General features: G+C 52.9%; 1 long non-coding RNA gene across 7 annotated transcripts in view; it reads left to right on the top strand.

Moving 5' to 3' along the window:
* The window catches only part of LOC142439701 (uncharacterized), a 59723-nt gene that overhangs the window by 8313 nt on the left and 24912 nt on the right, over positions 1 to 26498 (top strand). For 3 of the 7 annotated variants that reach the window (XR_012782871.1, XR_012782867.1, XR_012782869.1), the window contains exons 2-5: positions 2085 to 2203; positions 3787 to 3996; positions 9062 to 9778; positions 26401 to 26473. This is a non-coding gene — a long non-coding RNA (uncharacterized LOC142439701). Of the gene's footprint in view, positions 1 to 2084; positions 2204 to 3786; positions 3997 to 4261; positions 5595 to 9061; positions 9779 to 10263; positions 10439 to 10543; positions 12713 to 26400; positions 26474 to 26498 lie in introns of those variants that run through there. The other 4 variants (XR_012782872.1, XR_012782868.1, XR_012782870.1 and 1 more) reach the window with 4 other exon arrangements.

Here is a 26498-nt window from a genome sequence, read left to right as displayed (position 1 = left end):
AAGTCCTTTATCAAATTAAGAAAAGAACACGGGCTCGGGAGGGCTATTTTTACATCCGTAAGATTTCCCAGCTGTGTAAAATGCATTTTCTCTGGTGAGTAAAAGGAGGCAGCTTTCCTAGGAGTTCGTGAGAATCGGGGCAGAGTGGGGTGTGGGGGGGGCAGAGAAGGCCAGGGCAGGCCAGGGCAGAGGGGGCCCTGCTCTGTGCTCAGAGGAGGAGCAGAGTCCCACCCAGGATGGAGGGCCCGGGGCCAGGACGGCTTTCCACAGCAATGTGCTGCCTTCAGGTGAATCCATAGAGATACGTGCTCCTGTGTCTCCCTGTGCCTCCTGCGACTTCCCCCCACCTTCGTGCCCCCCCCACTGAACCTCCCCCCAGTGACTGCCCCACATCCTCCCTCCACGGAGCCCGCCCACCCTGGCTCTGTCCTCTCTTCCGGCACCTGGCCACCCTCACACCCACAACTGCACACTCTGGGCCGACCTTCAAAGCTGAAGCCAACTGTTTAAATATTAAATTGTCCTGGGAGCATGTGGACTTTCATTAAGACCCTGAGTCAAAAGAGAGAAAGCATTTTAAAGAAGGCTGGAGGTTTGAAGCCCTGAATTATTGATGTGCTCTCAGGAGCCCTGGGCGGCGTGCTGCCGGCATCCCCGCCCCTCATACTGACCCAGGGTTGCCACAGGGTGATCCCAAGGAGCCCCCCCCTCTGCCCATGACCTATCATATCACCCCTAGAAGCCTGTATCCCACGGACACAGGGATGAAATCCAAAGGAGCCCCCAGGACCATCTATGTCACCCCAAAGCCTACATCCCACAGATATAGGATGGCGGCCCAGCGGTGCCCGGCTACATGGCCTCCAAGTGAGTTGGGGCCCCACACGCCACCCTGGGAGTGGAAGGATCAGGAAGTCCCTCTTTACAAGCAACCTACAGCCACCCCTCTGCCCAGGGAGCGCAGGGGCTCTGTGCAGGAATGGGAAGGGATGCTTGGAGAGGAAGACATCTCCCGGTGGAAGAGGGGAACCCCGCGGGGACAAGGGTACACTGCATGGTAAAAAATCAGGAAAGGTACACATCCGGGTTGAATCCAATCACCATGCTTGTTCAGTCTGTGTGCTGAGCACGTCATCAGAGAGGCTGGATTACATGGCGAATGCAGCATCAGGACTGGAGGAAGGTTTACAAACAACCTGCGCTAGGCACATAACACAACCTTGCTTGTTGAAAGGGAGGAGGGTTTGAAGCCCTTGCTGATAAAGATCAACGATTGCAGCCTTCAGCATGGATTCTTACATCTTGATATAAAGAAGACCAAAGTCCTCACCCCTGGACCATTAGGTAACATTCTAGTAAATGGAGAAAAGGTGGAAGGGGTCAAGGATTTTGCCTTGTTTGGATCCACAGTCCATGCTCACGGAAGCAGAGGTCAAGAAGAGATCAAATGATGCATTGCATTAGGCAGCTCTGCTGCACAAGACCTCTTTAGGGTACTGAAAAACAAGATGGTGACTTTGAGGATGAAGGTGCACCTGCCCCAAGCCATGGTCCCTTCCGTTGCTTCCTATGCATGTGGGAGTTGGACGTAGGAAAAGGAAAACCTAGGAGGAATCGATGCATTTGAACGTTGGTGCTGGGGAAGAGTCTTCAAAGTCCAATCGACTGCCCAAAGAACACAAACACTTAGTCTTGGCAGAAATACAGCCAGAGTGCTCCTTAAGGAGGCAAGGACGGCAAGACTTGTTTCCCATTCTTTGGACATGTTGTCAGGAGAGACTGGACCCTGCAGAAGGACATCACCCTTGGTAACGTGGAGGGACAGTGCAACAGAAAGTCCGTGAAGAGCTGGAAGGACACTGGCGGCATCGGAACCATTGTGAGGGAGGTGCTGGGCCATGCAGTGCTTTGTTCTGTTGGGCACAGGGTCACTATGGGTCGGACTGGGCTCACGTCACTGCTGGGGGTCGTGGGGGGGGGATGGCCAATGTCCTCAGGCCTCTGCTGAAGTGTTGATGCTACCAGAGGGGATTCTGGGAGTTGGCCTGGTGGCAGCTCCTGATTAGATAAGCTTTGTTCTGCAGTGAAAACCAGAGGTGTGCATTGACCAGGTGGAGACCCAACCCTTAACCAAGCACTTGCTGAGGAGCCAGATCCAAGCCGACACCACGACCATGCACCATGGCATCCACTACTCAGATAGGTAAGCCAAGGCAGAGAGCGGTTAAGTCACCTGCCCCACATCATAAAGCCATTCTGGAAAAGGCTGAGAGTGTGGTGCCCACACCCATGCCCTCTGTCCAGAACCTGGCCAGGGCTCAGGCTTGACAAGGCCCTGTCTGGGCTCTTAGGGTAGCCAAGGGCACCCAGGCACCCAGATGGTCAGAAGCAGGCCTGGATCATGCAAACCAAGAGTCAGCACATTGGACAAGACACCCTGCCCCATGATGCACAGGGGCCAACTGGGGCGTGGGAGGTGGGGGGGCAGATGACTCAGAGACAGGCTTTCAAGCACATTAGAAAAGAAAAGAATATTCACCAGCCAGTGTTGCAGACACCTTCTCCCCCAGGGACACAGGCATGGCTGGCTCTCAATTCCTGCTGGGACGGGGCCAGGAGCAGCAAGTGAGCCTGGGCAGGCCTCCAGTCCGACTCCACGAGGATTCCAGCAGCCTCTTCATCGTCTCCTCCACCCATGCCCCTCTGCAAGGGCAGACACCCCTGCTTCTGGTCTCTCCTGTCTGGCAATGGTCCAGGCCAGCCACTGGAACGGACAGGACGAAGGTGGTGCCGCGGGCCCCATGGACTCAGAAGCTGCCCTCGTGTTAGGAGCTGAGAGGCTCAGGCAGGGGCCACCAGGGTGTGTGGCATTTTCTAGGACCCAAGGCATTAACAAAGGAGCTCTGTCCCCTCCACAGGAGCCCAGTGTGGGGTTCTCTGCACTCCTGATTCTGGGCTCCCTCTGCTCTCCAGGAAGGGCCACTCAGAAGGATCAGTCACTGCAAGAATATCCTGCCTCCTCCTTCCCTTCCCTTCCCCTCTCCTCTCCACCACCGCCATCACCATGGTTAGCAGGGCCAGACACCATGAGTGCTGGTGCCCGTTCATAGACCCTGCTGCGCTGTGACGTGCATTACATCCTTCTTGAATTCCATAGCACTTGCTGACCTTTCCAGATGAACTCCGCACCTGCCAAGAGCCCTGAGGGAGGGGGCAGCGTGGGAGGGACAGTCCCAGAGCCCACCTCAGCGCCCCCGTGATGGGAACCAAATAGGCCAGTGCTGAGCCGTCTCTTGACAGCAGTGACTAATGAGGGAGCCTGCTCCTGGTTCTTGCCTAGTCCAGGCAGTCCCCAGGCTTTGAACAAGATCAGCTCCTAAAGGTGTCTTTAAGTGGAATTTTCAGGTCAGGCGGAAGAGGCACCTGTGGTTCTTACTTAGCCTGCTTTGGTTGGGCTGTTAGTCACAAGGTTAGTCGTTGGGAACCAGCAGCCACTCTGCAGAGGGAAGGCGAGGCTCGCTTCTCCCATAAAGAGGTGCAGTCTCAGAAACCCACAGAGCAGTTCTACCCTGTGCCATGGGGTCCCCCTGAGTCTGCATCGACTAGATGGCAAGGAGTCTGGTTTAGTTTCTAGGACAAGGGAGCTCATGTAGGACAGTGGGCTACATGGTGGGGTGTCCTCTAAGGTCGCTATGAGCCAGCATCAACTCGACCGTAGCAGTGGGTTGTTGGTTTTTTGTACCCTGACCACTCCTGAAGGCACTGCTTCTTCCTGACCCCTCCAAGGAGAGCAGCCGGACGCTGTCCTCCGGCTGTAGAGCCCACTGGATCTGCAGTCATCCAGCATCAGCTCCCCGCCCCACAGCGGCCCACGGCACAGAGAAGAGGGGGTCCTGGGGTGACAACCTGTCCAGTCTTCCTCCCAAGAAGCAGCTGGGTGGGCTCCCATCCTTTCTGTCAGCGGTCAAGTGCTCTGCCACACACAGAGAAAAAGAGGTATGTGGGGATGGGGGGGAGAGAGCGCACTGCCATCGGGTTGGTGCTGACTCATAGCAACCCCATAGGGCGGGGTAGAACTGTCCTCTAACTCTTCACAGGAGTAGAAGGCCCTGCCTTTCTCCCGAGGAGCTGGTTGGCTGGCTAGTGGTTTTGAACTGCTGCCCTTGTGGTCAGCAGCCCAACTCATCACTACTAGGCCACCACGAGATCCTGCTCCTCTGTCGCTAGACGTGGTTAATTCCGTCCACAAATCTCTGTTAAGGGTCTACTGCTTTCAAGGACTCAATGGGCCAGGAGTTCCAATTCCCTTCCTTCATGCGACTGGAGAGTGAAGAGAGACAATGGAGAGAAGTGACCAGTGGAAGACCACTGAGCAGTTCACTTGTGACCAAAGACCCGAGGAGTTGGGAAGTGAGATTGTTAACGTTTATTGTGCCAGCCTGGCCAATGAACACGTGGGATTATTTGAAGGGCGGAGAGATAAATGGCTCTGCGAGCCTCGCCTCTCTTGGCTCTTGCTCTTTGATCACCAGGCCAGTGTGCAGCTGCCTTGCTTGTTCTGTGTCTCAATTTACAAGCTACACTACCTGTCAGATACCTAATCCGTGGACTGTGTCGCTGTAACTTGAGGTTCCTTCGAGACCTGCTTCACCACACTACTGGAATATACATCTCTAGAGCTGGGGACTGTTGGACTCTGTCATCTGGCTGACTGTTGTTGACCTGCCTTGCTGTTTGCTGCCTGTGCATAGATAGCCTGAATTGCTCTGCAGAGGACTACCTGGCGGCCCTCAAGCCTTGAAGGACTGCCAGTGTCTCACAACTGTCTCACGGGAGTGAGTCACACCGAGCCATTTGTACTGCTTTATAATTTAATTAAATGTTTATTTCTTAAGTTTTATATATATATACATAATGTTTATATATATAATGTTATATATATAAATGTTTATTTCTTAAGTTATATATATATAATATATATATATATTAGCATTCTGCTTTTGTTTCTCTCGAGAACCCTGTCTCACACAGGAAGTTAGAATCTCCTGGAAGAGCATGGAGTTGCTATTCTTATTGTTATTTCTATTATTACTATTGTTGTTGTTGCCATTACTGTTTGCTATTAGGTGGTTCTGGTGGCACAGGGATGAAGTTCAAGCCCCTCAGCCACTCCTGGTGGTCTGCTCCTGTGAAGATTACAGCCTGGGGACGTTCTATTCGGTCCTCCAGGGTCACTGTGACTTGGAACGGACTTGGTGGCTCAAACAGCAATCACAAAAAGCAATCGGTGATAACATGTAACACTGTAACATACGCGTTGCTGCTGGGTGCCCAGTGATCCGGTGTATGAATGAAATCACGTGGTGCTTGGTTCTGCACCATCCTCACTCTAGCAGGTACATTTGATCCCATCATTGTAGCCACTGTGTCGCTCCATCTCCTCGATGGCCTTCTCTTTCCACTCACTATCTACTTTCTCAAGCCTGATGTCCTGCTCCAAGGATGAGTCCCTTCTGATAGCCTGTCAAAAGGAGTCCTAGAGGGCAAGATAGGACAAAATAATAATTTATCAATTATCAAGGGTTCATGAGGGAGTGGGGAGCGGGGAGGAAGGGGGAAAATGAGGAGCTGATGCCAGGGGCTTAAGTGGAGAGCAAATGTTTTGAGAATGATGAGGGCAATGAATGTACAAACGTGCTTTACACAATTGATGCATGTATGGATTGTGATAAGAGTTGTATGAGCCCCTAATAAAACGATTACAAAACAAAGCAGAATGGAGTCCTAGAGTCGCTATGGGCTGGCACGGGGCTTTTAACGGCAAGACCAGCACTTCCAACTGACTCGTCTCTCTACACGAGAACGATGAGCCTGTCTGCTCCCAGAAAGATGCATGAAACCCTGTCCAGGTCACTCTGAGTTGGGGTGGCTCAAGGTCAGTAGGATAACATGGCAAAGCAAGCAAGACAAAGTCTTTTCTTCTTTTTTTAAATCATTTTATGGGGGCCTTATACAACTCTTATCACAATCCATACACCCATCCACTGTGTCGAGCACGTGGATACATTTGTCGCCAACATCATTTCAAAACATTTTCCTTCTACTTGAGCCTTTGGTATCAGCACAATTTTTCCCCTTCCTCCCCCACCCTCCCTTCCGCATGAACCCTTGATAATTTATCTTTTTTTTTTTTTTCATGTCTTACACTGACCACTGTCTCTCTTCATCCACTTTTCTGTTGTCTGTCCCCCTGGAAGGGGGTTATATGTAGATCATTGTGATTGGTTCCCCTTTTCTCCCCCCACCTTCCTTTTCCCCTCCTGGTATCACTACTCTCAGTAGGTTCTGAGGACTTTATCTGTCCTGGGTTCCATGAGTTTCCAGCTCTTAGCTGTACCAGTGTACATGCTCTGGTCTAGCCAGATGGGTAAGGTAGAACTGGGGGTTGGGGGAGAAGCCCCAATGAACTAGAGGAAAGTTGTATGTTTCATCAGTGCTGTATTGCACCCTGACTGTCTCATTCTAACTTGTGACCCTTCTGTAAGGGGATGTCCAATATCTACAGATGGGCTGTGGGTCTCCACTCCGCACTCCCTCTCATTCACATTGATAGGAGTTTTTGTTTTGGGTCTTTGATGCTGATACCCGATCCCATGGACACCTTATGATCACACAGGCTGGTGTGCTACTTCCATGTGGGCTTTGTTGCTTCTAAGCTAGATGGTTGCTTGTTTATCATCAAGCTTTTAGATCCCAGACGCTATATCTTTTGATAGCCGGGCACCATCAGCTTTCTTCACCACATTTGCTTATGCACCCATTTTGTCTTCAGTGATCATGTTGGAAAGCTAAGTATCATGGAATGCCAGGTCACTAGAATAAAGTATTCTTGAATTGAGGAAGTACTTGAGTAGAGGCCCAATGCCCATCTGCTACCTTAATACTAAACCTGTAAATATATGCACAGAGATCTATTTTCCCATCGTATAAAATATATTTACATATGTACATGCCTGTATTTAGACTTCTATAAATGCCCTTTGCCTCCTAGTTATTTCCTCTATTTCCATTTACTTTCCTTTTGTTCCACTATCATGTTCAGCCTTCATTTGTGTTTCAATAATTCCTCTCAGTTACATTGTCCTTGATCAAGCCCTGCCAGGCATCCTATACCCTCCTTGCCGTTGATTTTAGATCATTTGTTGTTCCCTTGCCCCTGGGTTTGTTAACACCCACTTCCTTTCACCTGCCTCCCCCGCTCCCGTGTCCCCGAAAACCGTCAGTCCCGTTGTTTTCTCCTCTGGATTGTTTATACCACTTATCTTATCTAGACAGACATGCAGAGACAATAATTAGCACAGAAACAAGATGGAGCAAAACAAAACAACAAAAATAACAACAACAAAAGTGAGAAAAGCCTATAAATAGTTCCAGGTCTGTTTGTTGACCTTTAGGAGTGTTTTCTGGTCGAGTCTGGTGGGGTACAATGCCCTGGGCCCAATGTCTATTTTTGGTATTCCCCAGGGACTTCATTGCTTTGCTCCCCTTTTTGCTTTCTTGCATGCCCTTAGCGTTTCACCCCAGGATAGTGGAGTCAGATCAAGCACAATTTACTGTGCCTCCAGTGTTATCCCTTGGAGTGCTATGGGTCAGTGAAGGACGTAGTGTCTCATGGTGGGGCCAGCCCTATGGTCTTCTCTGTGCATTGGCTGCTCTAAGCAGGAATATCGTCCTCAGGGCATGGTGGGCCAGGATGTGTTCCACTCTCTCTTCTTCCCTCTTCATTTGCTTTGCGGGCTCTGATCAGATGTGCCCCTCTTCCTGAGATGTAGCTTCAGTGCTGTCTTCCGAAGTGAATTCTTCCAGGTTGGGGGTGGGGTGGGGCGGTGTCCACATAGTTGGGATTGGGGCCAGCCCCGCAGACCTCTCTATTGGTTCCCTGCTTCATGCTGATATGTTGCATGTATGTCTTGGCACACCGAGTTGAAGTCTGGTCCCTCTCTCCTGTGGAGATCTAAACAACACCCTCCCCTTGGGTGGGTTAGTGCCCTGTGCCCCCGCTCCCCATGTGCAAGAAAAGTCTTATCATCCTGGCTTCTAAGGAATGTTCTGGCTATGCTTTTTCCAACACGTATCTGTTCATTCTTCTGGCAGTCCATGGGACAGTCGATGTTCTCTGCAACACCAAATCCACAGGCATGCATTCCTCTGAGCTATTTATTTTCCACAGTCCAGCTCTCACGTGTCTGGGTGCCTGGAAATAACACAGTGTGGGTCAGGCACCTCTTAGTTTTCAGAGTGACACTTTGCTTTGGGACGGACGCTGTAAAGTAGTCTTTTGCAGCAGATTCTCCCCCCCCCCCCCCCCGTGCAATCTGTCATTTCCTTTCTCGGTGGCCGCTTCCACGGGGATTGATTGTAGATCCAATGAAAACGAAGTCCTTGACAACTTCCATCCTTTCTCTAGCATGACTTTGCTGATTGTTCCCGTCGTGTGGGTGTTTGTTTCCTTTGGAATCCACGTGGAGGGCTGTAATCTTCGACCTTCATCAGCAAGTGCTTCAAGCCCTCTACCATCTGGTTGCTCATGAGTCTTCTTCCCATCCTGATGCCACGTTCTTTCTCAGAGTTCAGCTTCTGGGAGGACTTGCTCAGCACAGGTTGAATAAGGATGGGTAGAGAACACAGCTTGGTACACATCTTTCCCAACACTAAACCCTTGTTCTGGTGGAACGACGGTCAGAAGTGAGTGGATATACATATCCTGGGAGGAGGGGCATGCATGTGTTTTATTGTGAGAGGATAGACTTGGAAATCACCACTGTCGTCGTTGTGACGGGTGTAAGCTGCCATCAAGGGGGTTCCAACCCATAGGGACCCCGTGTACAACAGAATGAAGCACCTGCCACCCCAGTCCTGCACCGCCCTCACACACGCGCTGATGTTTGCTGCTGCTGCTGCTGCTCAGGAGGTTTGCAGCGCCCGACAGTGGTTTGCTGCTGTCAATCAGGTTCTCAGTGGCTAATTCCCCTGAAGTGGACAGCCTATTCTTTCTTTGCAGTGATTTTGGTCTGGAAGCTCTGCTGAAACCAGTCCATCGCTCAAGAGAATGAAGGAAACAGAAGTGCTACAAGCCCTGCCTTCATTGGCCCCAAGCCACCCTCTCTTGCCGGACTCTGACGCTTCCCAGGCCACCGAGAGGCAAGCCCTTGGTTGGCCAGTTAGCTCGGACCTTCAATCTTACGTCATCATCTCTGGTCTCCTTCTCCAAGGAGCAGTTTTCCTGAGACCTTCTGGTTATCCCCGGGATCTGGGCACCACCTGTTCAGTCGTACAGAAATGCCTAGGCTGCACTTTAAGTTATGTCAGTGAAAACCTACTAGCCCAACAGACAGCTGTGGGCTAAAGCCCTGCACCACCCATCTGTGGGCATCCCCTGCTGAGGTGGCTTGCATGTCGCTGTGATGCTGGAAGCTGCGCCGCAGGGTTACCACAGGGATAGCCATGGCCGACAGGCTTCAGCGAAGCCTTCAGACGCAACCAGACTAGGAAGAAAGGCCGACTGGTCTACTTGGAAAATGAGCCATGAAAATGCCCTGGAGCCCCACTGGAGACTGTCTGGCTTGCTTGCTTCAGGCGCTCTGATGGCACCATTGGTAGGCATTAGACTGCTAACCTCAAGGTTCGCTGTTCAAACTCACCAGCTGCTCTGCAGGAGAAAGACGGGACTCCACTCCTGTAAAGGTGTTCCGCCTCAGACACCCTAGAGAGGCTCATGGTGAGTTGGCATGGACTTCATGGTAGAGGGTGTTTGCCTTGCTCTGGGCATGCCATCTGGCAGACACCTCGAGGGAGGCGGGCATCGTGTCTGGTGCAGTGGAGGGCCAGCAGGAGGGAGGGAGGCCCTCACTGGGACGCTCTGGTGGGAGCAACAATAGGCGCCTGTTGGCAGTGATCAGAGGGTGCTGCGGGGCAGCCCCTGGGGGGGTCTGTTGTGCATAGTACCACCAGCATCGGTTGAGCGCGATGAGATGATCCGTGATCCTAAGTCCCCTGACATGCAAACAAGCCCCTCCATCAGGACTCCTCCTCACCCCTAGATCTCAGCCCCTACTTCAGCCTGCCCCCCTCACTTCCTACGTGCTGTACAGGCCACGAGGGAGGGCCCCAGCGGTCATCTTCCAGGAAAAGCAAAACAAAACCCGAGATGCCAGGAATGGCCAATCTCACCCAAGGGACAAGCTTCATAGATGTGATTTTCAGGTCAGGAATGACAGAGCCAGTGCCTGGTGGTTCTCTGAAAACGTCCGGAAACCCTGGGAATGTTCGGAGGACGATTCACGGCCACAAGTACAGGGCGGGCAGCAGCTTCCCGCAGGAAGCACGCCTGCCGGGTCTTTGTTGTTGAACAGCGGCCCTGGGAGCCAGGAGTAGAGCGGTGAGGAATTCAGTTGTCCTTTCACATGGCAGTTAAGGATGCTCACCCCCCACCCCCACTGTCCCCCCTGGACCACACTCTGAGTTTACATGTTGTTTGTTTAAGGTAATTCCTCCGGGACAAGAACATAGGGAAACGATTCAAAGAAATCCAGAGAACAACTGCTGGCTCCTGATCAGATGCTGGAAGCAGAGCAAAGCCCTTCTGGGAGCTCCCGCCTTCCAGGAAAAGCTGGAGCCCCAGAGGCCGACTGCCCACCTGTTTCAGGGGGACATGGGTCCCGGGAGGGGGCACAGAGGGAAGTTGCCATGCCAACTGAGCTTCTGAGTAAGAGGAAGGAATACACCCCTTTTGTCTTAACCCCAATTGAAAATTTTCCTTCAACTTGCAAGGCTGGGTGCCTGCGTGGGGAAGGAAGGCTGAGCTGCCACCTCGAGGGTCGGAAACTGCAGCCCACAGCAGGTCTGATTGCCGAGGGTCAGAAACACACGTGGGCCAGCCATGACTAGCTGCTCAAGACCCCTTAGTCTTTCTTTTAAAGCTATATCCCTTGCACTATTTTTTAAAACATTCTCAAAATACTTATTTCAGGACCCAACACCAAGCCATGGGAAATTCCCTTGCCTGAATTGAGCTCTTGGAAAGGGGGGGTTGGGGTGCATAGGTCAGGAATTCAGAGGGGAGGCACCGCTCCTTGATCGCTGGGAGAGATCCTGCACCATCCCCTGTGGTTCCCCTTTCCTCACAGACAACCCTACCCCAGCCCCCACAGATACAGGAAATATACCCCCACTGATACATATACCACATAATCATACCCCAAGAGCCCCCCCATACAGCATATACACTCACAGCTCCACAGCTCCCCACCCACCTCCCTACAGATATACCATATACACTGACACTTCCACAGACACACACACCCCAACAGTTACCCACCCCGCCACAGATACACACACCACACAGACAACAACACACACACACACCCTCATACATGCAGGATTACCCAAATAAACCAGAATTTTTTTTCAAAGCTATGTATTTAAAAAAATTTTTTTTTACAAAACAGCCATACCACCTTCAAAGTACTCTCCATTACACTTAATACATTTGTCAAATCTGTGATTCTGTTCTTGGAAACATTTCTCAAACTCATCTGTTTGGATGGCTTCACCTCTTCCATGTTGTCAAATTGCTGTTCATTCATGTCCCTTTTTATTTGTGGAAACAAAAAGAAGTCACATGGAGTGAGGTCAGGTGAGTCAGGTGCGTGGGGCAAGAAAGGCATTCTGGTTTTTTTTTTGCCAAAAACTGGTGCACTGAGATGGCTGCATAAACAGGTGCATTGTTGTGGTGGCAAAACCAGTGCCCCATCTGCCACAAATCAGACCTTTTTGTCGCACCCTTACGCAATCTTTTCAGAACCTCTAAATAGAAAGCTTGATGAACAGTCTAACCTGGTGGAATGAACTCCAAATGCACTATCCCATTCTCATAAAAACAAATGAGCATTGTCTTGATCTTTGATTTCACTTGATGAGTTTTGGAGGGTGACGAGGTGACGATTGGGACTGCAACTGACTTGATTGATGTTTGCTTTCAGGGTTGTAAGAATAGCACCATGTCTTGTCCCAAGTAATGACCTTGTAAAAAAATTCTGGGTCTCTTTGGAGCTGTTCTTTCAAAGCACGGCATGCTTCCAGTAGACCAGTGGTTCTCAACCTGTGGGTCAGGACCCCTTTGGGGGGGGGTGAATGACCCTTTCACAGGAATTGCCCTACTCATAACAGTAGCCAAATCACAGTGACAAAGTAGCAAAGAAAATCATGTTGTGGTTGGGGGTACCACATGAGGAACTGTAGTAAAGGGTCGCGTGCGTGAGGAAGGTTGAGAACCACGGCTCTAGATGCTCGTTTTGCTGGTCAGTCAGAACCTGAGGCACCAATTTCATGGCGACCCTACCAATTCCCAAAGCTTCTGTTACAGTTTGCTGACCCGAGCTGCAAGACAGTCCAGATAACATTCCCGTCACTTCAGTGGGCCGTCATCAGTTTTTGAACACAAGAGCACGGATTTTGTCGACAGTTTCGCTGTTTGTGTGTGGCTGTGAAATTTGTTTCCTGCTCAGGAAAAAATGCTGCAGAAACTGTTGTGATGTTGAACGCAGCTGACAAGGACAGCTTCATGGGGAAAACTCAAGTGTACAAGTGGTTTTCTCGTTTCAAAAAGGTGAAATGTTGATCGATGACAAACCTTGTTCTGGACGTCCATCAGCTTTGGCCAATGGCAGAGGGTGGTTGCTTCAGGGACCCGTTAGGTGGGGGTGGGGGCCAAGGGTGAGGCTGGAAGTGGTAGTAGAGCCTGTCTGCTGGGCTGGCAGGAGGGAGCTGGAGGGTGTTCGCTGGCAGGTCTGCCCAAGGCAGGAAACACCATGAGTGACCACACTGGGTGACCCCAACTCTAGTGAAGGCACTGGACCCGGCACTGTCCCCCACAGTCTCATCCAGACCCTGGCTTGAGGTGTCTGTGGGCCGGCCGCACGGTCCCCCTCAGAGCCTCCAGGAAGCTCATGGCTCCGTGCCCACCACTCTGGCTTCACAGGCACTACATGCTCCTGCATCCAGCCCCATCTCCTACCCGGGCCCAGGACCACCCTCAGAGCTGCCTGCTACCTGCTGTACGTGGGGCCCCCAGGCCCTCCCTCTCTGCCTCCCTCCACTCTGAAGCACATCCTTCCACACCTTCCCCTCCATGTAGCGCCATCCAGACCCCCCAGAAGTCCCTGCCACTGCTGGCGACTGGCATCCACACTGGCACCCACAATCGGTGGCTGTTGAAGTCACAGTCCACCTGGAGGAGACCCCCTTGCTGGCCATGCAAGTGCTTGACCTTGCCCACCACACACCAGCGGCCCTGGCCAGCCCTAAGGCCCGGGCAGTAGAATAACTGCCCCCTCCCCCACCTCCCCTGGGGCCCTGATGTCACAGTCCCTTCTCCACCCACAGCCTCTGTCTCTCAGGTTCATCTCTCGAGAGCCTGACACCAACGCCCACCTCGTGTCCTATCCCCAGTCAGCACTCCTTCCTTCCTCTCCTCACCCCTGTCCCTTCTGGCCAGAGACCTTGGAGTCAGACAGAGCCAGAGGGGGAGGGGGAGGGCTGCTGCATGTGACTGTGTGTGTGTGTGTGTGTGTGTGTGTGTGTGTGTGTGTTACTGTAAAGAGAATGGCAGAGAAGTCATAGTTCTGGCACACACCTCGACTCCCCCGTCAGACTCACACCTGCCTGCTGGCGCTTCTTGGTGTGCCTGAGACTGCTGGCCAGCAGGTATCCAGGAGACCAGGATAGGGACGCTGACCCCCGCCGGGCCTCCTTTGTGAACCATTGAGCAGGACAGGGCTTGCGGTGACACCTGCTCAGCAGAACCTCCACCACTGAGAGCGGGGCTGTCTCCCTCGCACAGCTAGGCATTGTCTAGAGATGGGCCATTTCCCAGGGTCTGCGGGCCCCTGCGCCCCCTCCTCACAGTGCATTCCATACAAGCCACGCTGGCGACAGGTCTCTGACCGTGCAGGCTGGTGTGTCGGTGCCTGGCACGGAAGCAAGCCCTGGACAAATATTGACTCTGCATAAGGGAGTCGATCGCAGCTTTCATGCCATGCGGAGAAGGCAGGGGGAGGGGGATGCTGGCTGAAGTCAGCACGGGAGGAAAAGCCGAGTCCAGGCTCACTCTGCAGGAAGACCTCCACGTGTCTCCGCTGTGTTAATGGCCGCTCTCCCCACCAGCCAAGGGCGACAGATGCTGAGTGCTGGCTTGGACCTGACCCTGAGACCCACCCTAGGTGACATGCCTGGTGGGAAGAGAATCCCTGCCTAGGGCGGAAGCCAGCAAGCAGGGGAATCCTGGGAGAACCATCCCAGGTCTTCCAGAGAGTCCATCCCACCGTCCGTCAGGGGCAGCTCCACCCAGACCAGGCTGTAGGAGGGCAGGAAGGCATGATGCGTGAAGCGTGGGATGCAGACCATGGGCATCGCCACCATCGGGGAAGTACTGGGTGGCCTGTCCCTCTCACCCAGACCCACCTTTCCATGCCAGGCTAACAAGGGTGGGGCCAGGATGGGAAGGGCAGGCAGGAGCCCCCTTGGCCCAGCAGAGCATGGACTGTGGGACACTCCCCTTCAGTAAAAGGGGCACTCGGGTATGTGAGTTATGGAGGGACCCCTGGGTATCTGCCACTCCCTGAGGGAGCCCCAGCCAGGGCAGCACTGCCTGGCCACAGACCACAGTGCTGCAGGGAGGCCCATGGCAGCAGAAGGTGCCACTGGCCCCCCTCCACCCCACAAGCACATGTGTGGGCAGCCTGGGCAAGCTCTCTGCTTCCGGGACGCTGTGTGTGAGCCCTGAGCAGCTGGGCCGCCCAGCAGAAGGGCAGTCTGGGCCTTGTGCTGCCCACCGTTTGTGAAGCAACGTTGAGCCATTCACGGACATATCTGTTCCCAGCGGACGGAGGGTTAGTCAGAACTCAGCACAGCTCCGGGCCAGACGCCCAGTGTCCCCAAGCGGGAGCCGGAAAGTCCCTCTGGGCCCCGCCGGCATGTCCTACGTGCCCTGGGCCCCCAGGAAGGGGCCAGAGGATGGGGAGTTCCAGGAAGTCTCGCCTGAGTGCAGCTGGACACCCAGCGCTGATTCCTGGCATTCCTGGAGCCGCAGGGGCTGCCTCCCACTGCCCATAAAGACCCACGACTGACCGTCAGAGGTCAGCGAGGCCAGCCGCGGAGAGGAGGCCATGGTGGGGACTGGGAAATGAGAGTGGGCAGCGGCCTGGGGGAGGGGGTGGAAGAATGCCAGCCCCTCTGTAAGGATTAACTGGGTCACCCACCGGCAGCTCATTCCACCAACCACCAGGAGAACAGGCCAGCAGGGCGGGGGCAGTGGGTGCTGCAGACCCAGTTCCACGTTCCCCACGGGCACCCCTGCCTACCGATTCCGGACAGGAAGCCAAGACTCCCTCGGCCCTGGGTTTGGCCAGCTTGGACTTGTGTTTTTTTTTTCCTTTAAGGAAAGTAAAAGGAAACAGAGCTTCCTCCCATTGTACCGGCGGTGGGCAAGTTCCTTCAGGTGTCCTTTGGGGGGGGGGGGGGCTCTAAATTTCTCTCAGCCACATTCAGGGTCCTCCCAGTCCGAGCTCCTTAAACTCAGCATCAGCCCGAGGTTGGTGCCTTTGAGGCGATCAGGCGGGCCCACCCTCCAACCTTCTCCACCGACGCTAACACCAACGGTCCCTCGTGCGCGTGACACTTCCTGCTTCTCTTTGGGGCTCAAAAATCTATTATGGTGACTGCGCAGAACTCTCAGGACACACTCCGGTGATGGGATTCCTTAGGGACATTAACAGGTTGCAATGCAAGATCAGAAATGCTCAGGATACAGTTCTTTCAGTCAGGGTGGCTCTTCTCAGGCACGCCTAGCTGGCCCTTGGCGCCTCGGCCACGTGTCCCCTTGGCTTCTGCCTGTTCAGGCAGTGCTGCAGTTCCCTTCATGCTCTCGACAAATACCCAAACGACTTTCCACCCCTCCGTGAGCCTTCAACTAAAGATGAGCCTGAGCGCTGTGAGCCAGCAAACCTAGCTCCCCCAAGAGCCTGGAGACTTGCTCCTCTGGAAGTGAACGTCTGGCCCAAAGGCATTCCGCTTGACTTGCTCCGTGGGCCAGGAAGCTCGCTCCCTTCTGTGTCCTGCTCTGGTCAACCTCTGCGGCTCCTCCACCGCCCCGACTCTTCTTTCTCAAAGATCATAAAATCCACGTGGTCTGCTATCGGTGAGGGCTCCTTTCACACCCTGGGGATAGTAAAATCGACCCGTCCCTACGTGATAGTTTCCATTTTCTTAGCAGTTGAAATTGGTCCTATTAAGGGAGACAGTGGATGGTGTAAGATATGAAATTAATAATCATTTATTAAGGGTTCATGAGGGAGGGTGGAGGAAGGAGGGGAAAAAGTGAGGAGCTGATACCAAGGGCTCAAGTACAAAGAAAGTGTTTAGAAAATGATGTTGGCAACAAATGTGCTCAACACAAGGGATGTTCGGATTGCTATCAGAGGTGTAAGAGCCCCAATAAAGTGATTTATTTTTAAAAAAAGAAGAAATTAGTCCTATTAACCATCACTCACAAGTGAGTTACATAATCCTACCAACCTCTTCCCCCACCTTCTCTTACGCAGCCCCACCAGGAAGGATACATACGCATGAGCTGCAGGGTCCACCTAGTTGTCTGGTGGGAGATGTAAAGACTTGGAAGGGAAGAGGCGCATCAAGTACATCACAGTGCCAGAGTGTGTGTCCTATGCTGTGGTCTGTCCTTTGTTAATAACACACCATTCAGAAAGGGCTCAATTTAGGACCCACCCTGCTCCAGCGTGACTTCCCCACCTAGCCAGGGACAACTCCTGGGTCTAAGAAGACCCTACTTCCAGGTGCTCATCCCGTGGGTCTCCGGTCTCTCCTGATGCACAGAAAGCCTTAGGATGCAGTTGGACTGCCCCGTTGAGTTGACGAGCTTGCCATTTCCACAGAAGCAGACCGCCACATCTTCTTCCGCACCTCCAGCTGGGGGGCCGGGGGGCAGCCACCACCCTTTCAACAACAGCCACTGCACTACCAACCCAAGACCAGCCCCGCTGACAGGATGCCAACTCATAGCGACTCCAGGCAGAGTTTCCAAGGCTTTAATTTTTCAGCCTCATCTTTCTCCTGCTGGGCAGCTGTTGGGTTTGAACTGCTGACCTTGTGGTTACAAGGCACCAGAGCTCCTTATTGAGCTCCAGGCTGGGTGCTGGGAAGTGGCCATGAGGCCCCCTTGGAGACCTGCAGTGGATGCTGGCGGTGGGGTCTCTGGCACCTGGAGTTTGGGGTGGGAAGGTGGAAAGGCTGGGGTGGAGACGTCCTACCCAGAGTGATCCCAGCTCACTCAGGGGTGGTGCCTCCGCGCCCCCCCCCCCCCTTCAAAGAAAAGATAGGCCCACTTCTTAATCCCTAGTCCCTGGGACTGAGACCTTATTTGGAAAAGGGCAGTTTGCAGATGTGTTTAAGTTAGGCATCCTGAGAGGTGGCCACCCTGGATCGGGGTGGATCCTAAATCCAATGGGCAGTGTTCTTGAAAGGGACAGAAGAGAAGATGGAGGTGTGTGAGGACATGGGCAGAGGCTGCAGTGAGGCGACCACCAGTCCAGGAGCTCCTGGGTTCACCAGAAGCTGGGAGAGATCAGGCTAGTCCCCTGGGGGAGCATGACCTGCCCCCACCCTGCTGCAGACACTGGGCCTCAAAGACACCCAGAGCACAGCATTGCTGCTGGAAGCAGGTGTGGCACTCTGTGAGGGCGGCCCCAGCACATTCACACACTAACCTACAACCAATCTCTCCTGGTCTGGGGAGCTGTGCCCTACCCCTCCCTTCCTAGAGCCAAGGAAAGCACCCTCACTCACCCCTCCAAGGTGCAGGGCGGTGCCAGAGCTGACAAAGGCCTGTCTCCCTGTTCAGGTATGGCAGGTGTGAGAAGATGTGTGGCCAGGACCCTGCGGAGACTCCACGCCTTTAACAGGAAAGCCCAGAGCATGCCACAAGCTAACACCTGGGCTATGGCTCAGGCATCTCTGAGGTCACCTGTGAGTCCCCCTGCAGGCTGTGCCCAGCTCCTCCCCTGTCACAGCCTCCTCCCCAGGCCTGGAAGTAGGTGGCCCTCCTCTGTCCTGCTGCTCACCCCCCAGGTCCCTTTCCTGAAGGAGGGGGGCTTTCCTGCCTATTCACCGCTCACCTGGTGCTTCCTGGCCCATAAGTGGGTGTTGTGACATGCCCCGGGCTCTTCTCCTGTCTTTCCCAGTCATGTAACTAAGGCCGTTGTACCCAGCAGGCTCCATGCCCCAGGAGGGCAGTAAGGGGGCAAGGTTCCAGGCTCTGGGATGGTAGATACGTAGGGTGAATGGCTGTCCCTTTCCCAGCCCCACCTCTGCCCATCCCTCCAACAATCCCTGGACCAGAGAGCAGGTGACCTGACAGCCCAGTCATATGACAGGCCACGCCTCCCTGCCCAGGCCATGATGGCTTCTGGGGCCCTGGGAGAGAACTAGGTGGTGGGGACAGTGGTGAGCTCAGCAGACAGGGCAGAGTGGCCACTGAGAGTGTCCGGGTGGACTAGAGAAACAAATTCAGAGACACACATATGTATATAAGAAAGAGCTTTATACACACGAGTAATTGAATGTTGAGAAAACATCCCAGTCCAGAGCAAGTCCATCAGTCCGGTATTAGCCCCTATGTCTAATACTAATCCATAAAGTCCTCTTCAGACTCACGATACATATGCAATGACAAGATCACAGGCCAGTGGGTGGGAAGTCTTGTGGATCCAGTGGCGTTGTAAGCATCTCAGCGCTGGCAGGGGTCTGCACATGGCTCCTCACCACCCAGGGCTGCGTCAAGTATAGGTCCATGTGGCTGCTCCAGCTCCCAGGGCATGGAGTCTATCAGTGTAGGGCCACGTATCTTGTCAGTAGAGCGTCTCCAAGGGAGCAGGGGAGAGAGATACTGTCCCCCACCTCCAAATAGGAATACCGGGTTCCCCAGAATCTCCCAGAAGGCTTCATTGGTTATATCTTGATTGACAGGCCAGACTCCACCCCTTCACTCCAAATCCTCTCAAATTGACACCAGTGGGTTCCACGAAGGAGAGGTCAGGAAGGGACCAGGGGCAAGTAGTTTGTGTAAGAGGTGACGTCAGGACAGACGCTCCAGTGGGAGCTTGGGTGCGGCAGGAAGTGGATATAATTAGAGGGCTCCTTCATGAGGGGCCTGTGAGGCTGGATGGTGGTCCATCTGCAGGGAAGGCTGTCACCTGTACTTCAACTCCCAACTGCCCCTGGTGGAGCGGGTGGCAACCACTCCTCTGATCAGTCCTGCCCCCCAGGGAGACCGAGCCCTCTGGCAGTGTGGTGGGGACAGTTGGGCGCCATCAGTGTGTCCCTGATGGTGGGTGCCAAGGGTCTGCTCCCAGCCCAGCACCCAAACCCAGGGGTCAAGCTGCAGAAACATGAGCTACAGTGAAGATGGGCCTTACCTGGAACCTGCCACCGGAATGGGGGTGGGGGGAGGGAGACCCTGTGTCCCATTGGCCACAGCAAACTGAGAGGCCAGCGCAGCCAGGGCACTGGCCTGCCGGCGGTCAGGCACTGCCACAGGGCACGGAGCCTGGTCAGTGGCCGAGGCCTCCGCAGCGGGGTCACCTGCCCCGTCCAGCAGCCCTCAGCTCGCCGGGGCACGTGCTCCTGGGCACATCAGAGAGGAGGAAGTGTGTGGCTTTTACAAGCAGGCCTTGACCGGGATGGGGCTCATCAGCCAGCCAGCCAGACCCCTGGGATGGGCACCTCCGAGGTCGGCTCGCTTCCTAAAGGCACGTGCGCCAGCGGGCTGGACGTCAGCTCCCGGGCTAGCGCCGCCTGGACGCGGGGCCCGCCCCAGTGCTTCTTCCTGAGCCGGCGCTGACGTGGGCCCGGAGCTGTGTCCCCTGTTTGTTCTCTCAAGGTTCCACCAGGAAGCCAGGGCTTTCCCCTTCCGGAATGTTCCACGGAGCCGTGTTCTCATTCCTGCCTCAGATAGCAAGCGGCTCTGTGATGCTCTGGCCAAATACGTGAAGAGCTGACTTCATTTCAGGCCCAGATTTACGGGCAGGAAGTGCCATGAGCGAACACACATGGAGAAGCGATAAGCAGCCCAGGAGAAAGCACTTGCACGGCTGACCCCGAGTCGGGGTGGGGGTGCCGGCGTGCGGCGGAGACAGCCTGGCCCGAGACCCGCCCGCATGGTACCACTCTGGCTCCCCGCCCCACCCCACCCCCACTCCATGACACACCCACAAATCTGCAGGGGTCAGAAATGTCCCCAGATAGTGGGGACAAGTCACACGCCCTGAAAAATAAAACTTCCTACTGCCTCTGTGTTCAGAGAGGACACCCATGCCCTCCCTCCCTTCTGGCCGGTCCATCCCGCCTGAGATGCAGCCCACCAGGGCTGTGACCTTGTTTCTCAGCTGACCACGGATGCAGTCAGTCGCTGGCGAACATAAGGCTGGCACACAGTAAAACATGGGAGCACAAGCCACCTGCCCCTGTCCCACACGAACCGGAGTTCCCTGGGCAGCAAGCCCCCACACTGGCTTGGCTAGGGCCCTGGAGACCCATCCTCTGCCCCCAGGTGGGCAGCAGGCCACTGCTCTGCCCTCTCGGCACACTGGACCCCTGTTTTCAGCTGGGTCCCCAACAAGTGCCCATTTCTCACCCTAGAAGTTAGGGGTTCCCACCCTGCCTCAGGAAGATGGGCAGAGGGACCACTCTCTCCTCCACGGGGGCCTCTTTCAGGGAGGAGAGGGGGCCTGGCCACCAGCCATGGTTTCCACACCCTCCCAGGCACACAAACTCCTGCTAGCAGATCCCGGGAACTCCACGGGCACTGGAAACGAAGATGACTCACCTCGGAGGCCAGCTGCCAGGGCTACCAGGCACCCCGAGGGGTCAAGTGACATTAACTCCTTGATGCCTTCACATCCTTCCCTCTCAATTGGGCACAGTCAAGTCCTCACAGCCCGGAGCTTGGCAAAGGTGGTTTTATTTCAAAGTGAAAAGGTTGGCATGAAAGGCCCCTAGAAGTTAGAGTCTGTCTCCTCACCTGGCTCCCACCTCCCGCCCCTGGCCAACTCCATGAACCTGAGCAATCTTCCCGGGTGGAGTTCCGTTTCTCCCTCATTGGCAGTGGAGGCAGGTTGAGCTCATGGTGACTGGATACGTACGGAGCAGAACAAAGCCTCGCCGAGTCCCGTGCCATCTCCACGCTCACCCCTGGATGTGTGAGCCCATTATTGCTATTCTGTCAGTGATTCTCTCATTCAACAGACCTTCTCCTCGACCAACCACACTCTCCTTTTCCAGCAACTGCCTTTCCTGATGGGGGACCTAACGAACGCGGGGGCAGGGTGGCGACCCTTGCTTCTAAGGAGCACTCTGGTTGTATTCCTTTCAAGACTGTGTGTTAGCTTATGTTCCAAGTCAACTTGGTTGAGTCAGAATTCTCAGTAGTTTGACAAATAAGACAGCGTAATCCCCCATGATGAAAGCAAATACAACGTAATCCTGGGGAAGTTGGCCTGCTTCCAAAGTAAGGGACTCTGTGGTAAAGCTTGCTTGCTTCATATGGGGATCTGGATCCTACATCTGGATTGACATCTGACCTCCAATTCCTCAAACTGGAGCCGGAGTCTTCACGGTCTCCACAGCCTGCCGTGTTATCTGCTGACTTAGGATTCATTCGGCTGTCATCTGATCTGCCCGTCTTTGTTCCATGAGCCCCATGCAGCTTCTCTAGAGAACCTAGCTTTGGACAGTTGTTACCCAGAGTGGTTCTGAAGGGGGAAACAATCATGAGAGTGACTTCTCTAAGTTCAGTCTCAGATCTGATTCGTTTTAATGGCGCTGATACCTCTGCCTTCAGAGCAAAGAAGCGCTGCTACCCCATGGCGTGATGGGACAATATGAATACGTAACATAACCAGCAATGGATGACGTACTGGTGTGCGAGGTGAGGCTCCAGGTGATCACGTGTTTGATACTTCACTGCAATGTTGGTGGGGACAGGACTTTCTTTTTTCTTTCATAAATCATTTTATTGGGGGCTCATACAACTCTTATCACAATCCACACATGCATCAATTGTATGAAGCACATTTGTACATTCGTTGCCCTCATCATTCTCAAAACATTTGCTCTCCACCTAAGCCCCTGCCATCAGCTCCACATTTTCCCCCTCCCTCCCCGCTCCCCACTCCCTCATGAACCCTTGATAATTTATAAATTATTCTTTTGTCATATCTTACACTGTCTGATGTCTCCCCTCACCCACTTTTCTGTTGTCCATCCCCCAGGGAGGAGGTTATATGTAGATCCTTGTAATAGGTTCCCCCTTTCTACCCCACCTTCCCGGTATTACCACTCTCACCACTGGTCCTGAAGGGATTATCTTCCCTGGATTCCCTGTGTTTCCAGTTCCTATTTGTACCAGTGTACATCCTCTGGTCTAGCCAGATTTTTTAAAGGTAGAATTGTGATCATGATAGCGGAGGGGCAAGGGAGGAAGCATTCAGGAACTAGAGGAAAGTTGTATGTTTTATTGTTGCTATACTGCATCCTGACTGGCTCATCTCCTCCCCGTGACTCTTCTGTAAAGGGATGTTCAGTTGCCTACAGATGGGCTTTAGGTCCCCACCCCGCACTCTCCTTCATTCACTATGATATGATTTTTTGTTCTTTGATACCTGATACCTCATCCCTTTGACACCTCATGATCACACAGGCTGGTGTGCTTCTTCCATGTGCACTTTGTTGCTTCTGAGCTAGATGGCCGCTTGTTTACCTTCAAGTCTTTAAGACCCCAGATGCTATATCTTTTGATAGCTGGGCACCATCAGCTTTCTTCACCACAAAATTGCTTATGTACCCGCGTTGTCTTCAGTGATCTTGTCGGGAAGGCGAGCATCATGGAATGCCAGTTTAATAGAACAAAGTATTCTTGCATTGAGTGGGGGACAGGACTTTCTACTCCCACAAACAGTTTCAGTCTCAGGCACTCAAAGGAGACAGTTCTACCCTGTGTTATTAAGATCACTATGAGTTGGCATGGACTCAGGCAGTGAACCGTGCAGTACAGAAATAGAGGGAAGGAGCTTGGTGGGTCCCACTTACAACAGACAAACTGGTAAACAAAACAGATGAGCTCAGGTATATGGGGTTTTTTAGTAACAGAACAGATATTGCTGAAAACCAGACCCAGAGTCTTATCATAATGTAAGAGTGACTGAATTACACTTGCTAAATTTCCAACCATGAATGGTGTCTAAAGTTAAAGTAAAGACGTTTATTAGGCAGAAATGGAGTCCTGAAACTTGAGATTGGGACGTATGAGTAGATCATCAGGAAGATGGTGATAACGGGTCCCTAAGTCCCATTGAAGCATCCCTGCCAACAGCATCACACCTCTAGTCTGAGGAGATTGCTCCATCTTTGTCTCCTAATCCATTATCAGTAAAGCCATCATCACTCTGTCCAGATTCGATGAGATTAACCCAACTGCACCTGCCGATATGGCACCTGGAACATAGTTGGGAGCATCACCCAAGGCATACGTCTTACAAGACAGGACGGAATGTGCCTAGATAACACCCGACTTCTCACTCATCCATGCTTCTAGACCTATAACTGGACTGGAATCCCAGTGAGCCCTAAGAGGTGAAGTCCAAATTGTGAGATCCAGGAAGAGGTATGCGAACAGTCATCTCAGAGTAGGTAAAAAAGTGAGGCCATTGGTGTCTCATGTGGATGTCTGCCAAAGGTTTACCTTGGCAGAGGAGGATTTTTAAGTCATGTGAATAGGATGACACATTCCGTGGAAACCAGTCCTCCTCTTTCCCTGGCCACCCCTATAATTGGCCAATGAACTCATAAACAAAGTGGCCATGGGCCAGGAATGAAGATTATGTGTGGACACAGCAACATGAACTTTCACTCACTGGGGACGACTGGACAACAGCCACTGCTGAGTCCTCTGTCTGCCAGCAGCAGAGACCAACACTGAGTCCAAGGAATGAGACCAGTAATCGGAGAGAATGAATTGTGGTAAGTTGATTACATAGGACCACTTACTTCCTTCCATCATTGGAAAGGGCAGCATTTTGTTATAACTGGAATCGACACTTCTTCTGGATACAGACTTGCCTTTCTTGCACACAGTGCTTCTGCCAAAACTAACATTCTTGGACTTACAAAATGCCTAATCCACAGCATGGTATCTCACAAAGCGTCATCTGAGATCAAAGGTCTCATTTCACAGCAATTGGAGTGTGGCCCTGGGCTCATGCTCATGGAATCTGCGGGTCTTACCATCTTTCCCATCATCTGGAAGCAGCAGGCTTGAGAGAATGATAGAAATGACAGTGATGAGGCAGCAATGAAAATAATGTTATGTTGGGGCGTCACCACCACATGAGGAACTATATTAAAGGGCCATGACAGCCCCAGCTCAATGGCACCCATAGGTGTGGGACACTGTTCTCCCATAGGTGGGCTCCAACTCGCAGAGCCAGGACAAAATGCTGCCTCCCCCTGCGCCATGCTCCCAGTGTGGCTAGATGTGAGCCCATTGTTTCAGCCACCCTGTCGAGCCATTTGCTGAGGGGTCTTCCTCTTGTTCATTGAGCCTCTATCTTCCAGGAGTGCTATGGCCTCTGCCAGAGACAGGTACTTCTTGATAACATGTTCAAAGTGCATGTGATAGATAAAGTATCATCATCTGGCTGCTAAGGAACAATCTGGATATACTTCTTCCAGATGTGTTTGGATTGCATCTGGTAAATCAGCTGCATGAGACCTCTTTAGAGTGTTGACAAGTAAGGAAGCTATTTGGAGGACGAAGTGTGCCCCGGACCCAAGCCAGGCATTTTCAGTTGTCTCACATGCATGGGAAAGCTGGGCACTGAACAAGGAAGAATTCTTGTGTTTGAATGGTGGTGCTGGTGAGGAATACTGAAGGCACCATGGACTGCCCAAAGGACAAACAAAGCTGTCTTGGAAGAAGCAAGGCCAGAGTGCTCCTTAGAGGCAAGGATGGCGAGACTCTGTCTTACATACTTTGGACATGTTGTCAGGAGAGACTGGTCCCTGGAGAAGGACACCATGCTTGGGGAAGTGGAGGGGCAGCGAGAAAGAGGAAGGCCCTCCAGGAGATGGACTGACCCAGCAGCCCCAACAATGGGCGCAGGCACAGGGACAGGTGTGAGGAAGGCGCCGGACCAGGCAGAAGTAGATCACTGGATCTTTCTTCTGAGGCACCTTGGAATGAGTTCCACTTGCCAATCTTTTGCTTAGTTAGGTTCTTAATTGGTTGAGCCACCCAAAATAGCCTTTGTATTAGACGACAGTTCACTTAGTTCCTTGCTTCCTCCTAATTCTGTATTCCACTTCTTCCCGCCCTTTCTCAGGAGTTCATTCGGAGAGTATCAGTGGTTGTAACCACTTTGTCTTCATATGCCTGGAAATGTTTCTATTTCCATTCTGCCTCAATATCCAAGAATAAATCCAAGAGGGGCGGCATTTTCTTCCAGCCTCTGCTCTTGTGGGGAATCTGTTCTCATTCTGTGTTTCCACTGAAATCAGTCTGTCGTTGTTCTCCGGTGGCTTCCAAGATATTTCTTTCGTCCCAATAGTGCCTAGATGTGTCTGAATTCCTGACGTTAGCTCTATGTCTTAGGTTGCTAACTACAAGGTCAGCAGTTCAAAACCAGGCAGGGAGAAAGATTGGGTTTTCTTGTTTCATAAAGAGTTACAGTCTTGGAAACAAACCCACGGGGGCAGGTCTACTCTGCCCTCCAGGGTCGCTGTGAGGAGGACTAGACTCGATGGTGATGGGTTTGTTTGGTTTGGTTTGAACTCTTGCAACCTAATTATGTTTGAGGCTCTGATAATCCCACCTCTTCGGCCCCTCTGTTGTTGTTTTGAGTTGCCATCGAGTTGGTTCTGACCCACAGCGACCCTGTACACAGCAGAGGAAACACTGCCCAGCCCTGCGCCATCTTCACAACGGTCCCCATGCTGGAGCTCATTGTTGCAGCCACCGTGTCAGTCCATCTCCTTAAGTGCCTTCTCTTTCTCTGACGCTGCCCCTCCGTGTCACCAAGCATGATGTCCTTCCCCAGGGACTGTTCGCTCCTGACAACATGCCCGAAGTGTGTGAGACAACGTGTGCTCTAAGGAGCACTCTGGCCGTATTTCTAAGACACGCGTCTTCGTCCCTTTGCAATCCATGGTGGGGTCGGTGTTCTCTGAGAGTACTACAGTGCAAACACGTCGATTCTTCTGCCTTCCTTGTTCCAGGTGCAGCCGTCATTCCCTGAGTGACCAGCAGGAAAGGACCCTTTGTCTGCATCAAGGAATCCCAGCAAAGAAGGTGTGCCGCCATCATTCTCTCTCTT

Source organism: Tenrec ecaudatus, chromosome 2 (assembly GCF_050624435.1).
Source record: "Tenrec ecaudatus isolate mTenEca1 chromosome 2, mTenEca1.hap1, whole genome shotgun sequence".
Lineage (NCBI taxonomy): Eukaryota > Metazoa > Chordata > Mammalia > Afrosoricida > Tenrecidae > Tenrec > Tenrec ecaudatus.
The sequence above is the reverse complement of the archived record's forward strand: the minus strand, read 5'-3'. Positions and strand labels throughout refer to the sequence as shown.